The sequence below is a fragment of the Rattus norvegicus genome, chromosome 19, assembly GCF_036323735.1.
Source record: "Rattus norvegicus strain BN/NHsdMcwi chromosome 19, GRCr8, whole genome shotgun sequence".
Classification (NCBI taxonomy): Eukaryota; Metazoa; Chordata; class Mammalia; order Rodentia; family Muridae; genus Rattus; species Rattus norvegicus.
Window position 1 is genome coordinate 42,315,989 of NC_086037.1, and position 6,358 is coordinate 42,322,346.

The 6,358-nt window shown below is 40.9% G+C and overlaps 1 pseudogene; it reads right to left on the reverse strand.

The window, feature by feature from the left end:
• Positions 1-804: 804 nt before the first annotated feature.
• Positions 805-5,014, reverse strand: Eif2s1-ps2 (eukaryotic translation initiation factor 2 subunit alpha, pseudogene 2; annotated as a pseudogene).
• Positions 5,015-6,358: the final 1,344 nt, after the last annotated feature.

Genomic DNA, 6,358 nt, shown 5'->3' on the forward strand with positions numbered 1-6,358 from the left:
CTCTGCAGCCTCAGGAGTGCCCACCTGACCAGGCGGTTGGGTCTCTCTCTCACGGGGTCTCTCGATTTCTTATCTTTATCTCTAAGTGTGTGTGAGTACATGGTAACTAATAATGATTTATACTAACACATGTTCCTCTGAATTCTAGAACATTCTCCAAGTGATACTCTATAAATCTTCCAAGCAGCCTTTGACATAAATAGGAAAATGAATGTGCTTTCTAAGACCCATAAACAGCATGAATGCACTTAATAAACTCAATTTCATTGAAATTGTATTGGTGACTCCTCAACACTGGCAAAGCCAGAGAAATGAGTTCACACTGAGGCAAGTAGAATGCAAAGAGAAAACTTAATGCATGTAAACTTCCTACCTGGTGCCTCCTAACCATATTTACACATACATGGTTACCTTAAACATATATATATATATATATCATATTTATATCACAGAATAACTCATGCATATGAGTAATTCTTATTTCTATGAAAATTCTGTCTTAACACTAAAAATTCTTATAAAAGAAATATACTGTGCATTATTATACATTTAAAACGGACTTATGTGTCTAAAATATACTATGAAAACCTCTCCCAAGATCACTCATTTTCATCCCCTAGAAGTAACGACTGTTAACACATTGTATATACTTTCTTTTTTTTAAAATATCCCAGAAATTTATTTGATATTTGCTTGAATACATTTTATATAGACATATTGGAATTGTTTGTGTTTGGAGCCCCTGGTAAATCTCTAAACCATAAGGGTGCCAATCCAGAGACATCAGAAATGAAAGCCGCAAGCCCAATTTTAGGACTGCTGTTTGTCAAATCAAGCCACTCCCTTAAAAATGCTTGAGGTGTTAGAGCCACTATGTGAAAGCAACTGACATGAAGGAGGGCATTTAGATTCTGGCTTGTCGAATACTTAAATACTTGGAAATAAAAATATTCAGCTTTAATGTTTTCAATACTGGAAAACTTTCAAGTCTAGGGTTTACAGCCAGAAAGGGCTGCTTCATACTGCTTCAATTGGACTGTTTTCCAAAAGGTTAATCTTCAGCTTTGGCTTCCATTTCTTCTGCATCATCATCTCCATCCACCTCTGCATTTTCTCTCTCAAGCCGTTCCTGCTGCCTTGCAAGTTCAGTCTCATCTGTCTGTGACCACTTTGGGCTCCATCTGAACATTGAATACTCCCCTCTTCTCCTCAATCTTCTCTTTGATGACTGCCATAGCCTGATTGGAGGACAGAGAGTCCTTCTGTCCTCTCTAGGGTCGTTGTCATCACATACCTGGGTGGAGCTATTAGATTAATCTTGATGGGTGTGGTTTCTGTAGAATAATTCAAACCTGCTCTCAGGGCTTCTTTTACGGTATCAATGCCTTTGTAACCATAGCAAGCTACTTTAATATCTGCTCAAATCTTGACAGCTTGTGGGGTCGAACGCCTATTAATATTGTTAATGAGTACTTCTCTGTCATCTTCATTCAAATCTAAACTATCCAAGATAGATGGGTCCGAGACTGCATGCTTAAAGGCATCATAGGCACCATATCCAGGTCTCTTGTACTTGTCATCAAAGACCCAGGCAGTCTTCTGGAATAGGCTTTCCAGCTGCTCATCCTTGGTATACTCTAATACCTCAGCAACATGGCGAAGAATGTTATAAACAGTTTTGGACTTTGTGAATTTGTCTTCACATATGATTTCTTCCTCTGGAGAAACTCTTCTTTTTGACAAATCTATATATCCTTTTTCTTTATCCACTCTAATGACAACTACACATTCATTTCTGCCAATTCGGATCAGTTTGTTTATAGAATGGATATATCGTCTGGATAGTTCACTAAGAAGAATCATGCCTTCAATGTTATTATATTCCAACAAGCTCACATAGGCCCCCATTTCAGCAATGGATCTTACATTCACCATCACTACATCTTTCACCTCAGGAAATTTGTGTTGATAAAATCTACAACTTAGACCCGGTATTCTGAAGTGTATGTGTGAATCCCGAAATAGGGTCCCACGCCGGGCTCCTTAATGGCAATGATGAGACTCGGAACATCGACACCGGACTCTCTGTATATACTTTCATACATTATTTCTACACCCAGGTATATTTACAACAGATAAATGTCTGTATGTTAGTGTGTGGCTCTTTTATATCATGTAGTGAGACAGGTTGTGGTAATATAAAATTGTAAAACAAACTCATGATATTTAATTGCTACATTTTTAGCTCTAAAGGTTTTTGACTCATCTTTCATTGATGATGATTTTTATGGTTTCCAATTATTTTCTTATTGTGAACAGTGACACAATAAATATTCCCATGAGTAGGAATGTCATGATATATATTTTTGTAGAATTGTTCACAATTAGGTAAGTGCTATGGCTTTTCTTGGGCAAGGTAAGCATGTCTTTAATACAAATCCCTAAAGAAGAATTACTTTTCAGATGGCAATTTCACATATCAGTTCTGTAGGACAGCTTTAGAAAATCACGTATCCGTAGGATGACATGTTGTTTTCAGACTTAGCTATACTGAATAACATTTTTTTTTATGTGTGAGGTCATAGAAAATGTCAGCAATATGATAGGTCTAAGCTCCCCACAAGTTTAATGAGGGTTCACAGGAAGCTCTCCTTGAGTGTGTTCATGAGGTGAGATGCAGGTTATAGAGAGGAAGTGAAAACATGCAAATGTCCCACCTCAAGTCAAGTCTGCTACTACTTCCATAGTGAAAAGCAGCTATAAGGTAAGTCTAGACTGGTGGGGAAATAGTAGCCAAATGCGAATTAGGATAACCTGTGTCATCAATCAACATCTATATCTTAAAGAGACCAAGGGGTGGCTCGGTGGGAAATGTGCCCTGAAGTGGGAAAAGTACAAACATGAAGACCTGCATTGAATCCCAGGATCCCTGTAAAAGCAGGGCATGGCATAAGCTATGTACTGGCTAGTTTTAAGTCAACTTGACACAAGCTAGTGTCATTAAAAAGGAGGGAGAAGTTGAGAAAATTACTCCAAAAGATATAGCTGTGAGACATTTTCTTTCTTTCTTTTCTCCATCTTTATTAAATTGGGTATTTCTTATTTACAGTTCAAATGTTATCCCCTTTCCCGTTTTCCAGGCCAACATCCCCCTAACCTCTTCCCCTCCCTTTCTATGTGGGTGTTTCCCTCCCCATCCTCCCCCCATTACCGCCCTCCCCACAACAATCCCGTTCACTGGGGGTCCAACCTTGGCAACTAGTGATGCATGGGTGAGGGCCCAGCCCTGGTCTAGTGGTCCTGAATTCTATAAGAAAGCAGGCTGAGCAAGCCAAGAAGAGCAAGCCAGTAAGCAGTGATCCTCTGTGGCCTCTGCATCAGCTCCTGCATCCAGGTTCCTGCCCTGTGTGAGTTCCTGTCCTGATTGATTTTTTTTTTTTTTATGATGAACAATGGTGTGGAATTGTAAGCCAAATAAACCTCTTTTATCCCCCAGGTTGCCTTGGTCATGGTGTTTCATCATGGTAATTGTAACCTTAACTAAGACAGCCTAAAAGCATAGTTGGGGATTTGCCCTTGCCAGAAGACTAGTCAAAACAAAAGTGGGCTCCAGGTTCAGCAGGAGACCATTGTTGTGGTTTGCCCTGAGGCTACTGTATTTTGATGCTAATTCCACTGCTCCAAGGACAGCTGCCTAGTCAAGGACTCAGAACTCAGGTGACTTCACCAGAACCACCTCTTCATTGAATTTGTAAAGTACTGGTGGGGGGGGGCAGGTAAAGGATAGAAGGAGGCCTGTCATTGGAGGAGAAGGAAGGATGGGCGGAAGAGAAGTTTGAAGGAAGAGGAGACTAAGGGAGAGAGGAAGAGACTGGAGGGAGAGAGGGGCAGAGGAGCTGTGGCAGGACAAGATGGCAGGTGATGTTAAGATTCTGCTCTGTGTATTTACAGGTGTTATTAATGTTCTCAAGGGATGGATGGTACTGGGCTTTGTATGTTTAAGTGGGCAATTATATCTTACCAATTGGGTCAAAGATGAAGACATTATGTACGTTAATACTTCTAACACTTCTTGGGGCCAGGACTGACAGGCCATAAAGATAAAGAAAAGGAATACAGGAACCAGCCCAGGCTTCTAAAATCCTGAACGCCCCAGTCAGCACGTACTCTTCTGCTGTGCTGTAATCTCACTGCTATGTTTGAATGAGTCAATCACTTATAGCCGCGTCAACTCTCCCCCTCCCCCTGTTCCTCACCCTATAAAAACCCCTTGCTTCTAAAAGTCCGGGTCGACACCTCTGTCTCCTGCGTGGGATACGTGTCGGTCTGGAGATCACCGTAATAGATCTCTGTAATAAACCTCGCCTTTGCTTATTACATCCAAAATGGTCTCTCTGTGTCTGGGGTCCGCGATTTCCCGAGACTTGAGTAAAGGTCTCTCTCTGACTGGGATCTTTCATTTGGGGGCTCGTCCGGGATCGGTGTTTCCTGGGGCGCCCCATCCTGAGACTCGAGCTAGGATCTTTCAGTTGTGTGTTCTTTTATGTGAGGGTTTGAGTGTAGGAAAGTGTGCGGTTGGGATGTGTTTCCACCAAGATATCTATCTTGGGGCACCGCAGTGCAGACCAAGTGGGGTAAAAGACACCGTTACTTTTTTTATTTTTATATTTTTACAACAACAGGCCATGACAAAACCAAGAGAAAATACATGAAGAAATGATTCAAGAAGATATTCTGATATTAATCTCTAATCTATACATGCACCTGCATGGATTAACAAACTGTGTGAACTACAAACACATATGTACATACATGATCAGCTACACAATTAAAAAATAATGGAGTGTCTGTTACTTGGATCTTAACTGTTGTCCCAAGATCTTAATACTTAAAGCTTGGTCATCATCTGATAGCTCTTACTGATGTGGATGGAACCTCCAGGATATGGGGACTGCTGGAGGGAACTGAGGTTCCCAGGGATGTGACCTTGGATGTGGTGTTGGGACTTTGACATTCTCGTCTCTGTCATGGAAACTGTGAAGTAGTTTCTGCGATTGCAGTCTCTGATGATTTGCCTTACAACAGGTCCAAAGCAATGGGATCAACCAGCTTTGATCTGAAAGGTCCACGACTGACTGTGAAGAAGACAAATCCTCCTTTGGAGCTATCATACAAGTGTGTCTGCATATCAGCAACATTAACACATCGCTAAGTTGCTCTGTCATGGGATAAGGAACACTGGTTGTATCAGTGCCTTACAAATGGATTTCAGAAACAGAACCCAATTTCCTAGTGTGAGAAGTTAAGAGCACAGCCCAGTATTACTGCTGTGACCTTTGTCATTTCCTTCTTATTTTTGCCATTATGCTCTAAGACTCATGGCCAGTTTCATTATGTTTGTCATTTGGGGATTGTATAATTTTCTCAACTATTCATAACACTTGGGTTCTTTTTATAACTTTAATTAAAGCAACTTTAGTAGTTTGTGTGTGTGTGTGTGTGTGTGTGTGTGTGTGTGTGTGTGTATACTTACTGTAATCATATTTTGTGATTTATGTCTACTGATTTAGTCCATGAGTTAAAGATATATAGTTTTGGGGCTTTGTCTTATATTTGCCCATATTTATCCATTATCTCTCTCCTCTAATTGAATGCTGCTATTGAGAGCTTTGAGGGAGATAATCTTATTCCTCATCCATTCATTTAAATAGTTTAGAGCTTCTGTACCAGGTAGCAGGAATACAGAAGCAAATAATAATGTATACCCAAATACTCCTTCTTGGGTTTGAATTTGGTGGGAGGCCATCACTAACCCACACAGAGTTGGTGGATGTGGTGTGGTCTTCAGAAGACAGTCTTGCAGAAGATGGCTTCATCACAACAACACTGGGAATCCACAAGTGCTGGGTTTGCCAACCATGAGAGTGAGCCTCAAGCATCCCAAGGCTGTGAGGGTATAGAAGATGGTGGTTTGGGAATAGTGTATGAAGCAGGACCAGAACATGAGATTCACCGGATGTTTTCAGATGTGATGTGAGAACTGTGTTGGCTTGGTAGAACTAAGTATTTATATGGCTAAGTCCAGTTATAAATTACTTGGTATGAGGGCAGTTAGTCATCTGCTGAGTGTTCACATGGCAGAACGTGAGGCAGCCTGGGTGGGAGAGAAGAGCAAACTCACCATCACAAGCACTGCTCTCAGAATTGCACTTCTGAGCGCCTAAATCACAGAGTGAAATCCAAGAGAGCAACTTCTCAGAAGTCTAAATCAAAAATATGCCAACCCCAAGAGAGCAAACCCTCAATAGAGACATTCTAGAATCTTAACTTCTTGGAAACCACAGTTCTACTCCCTGCC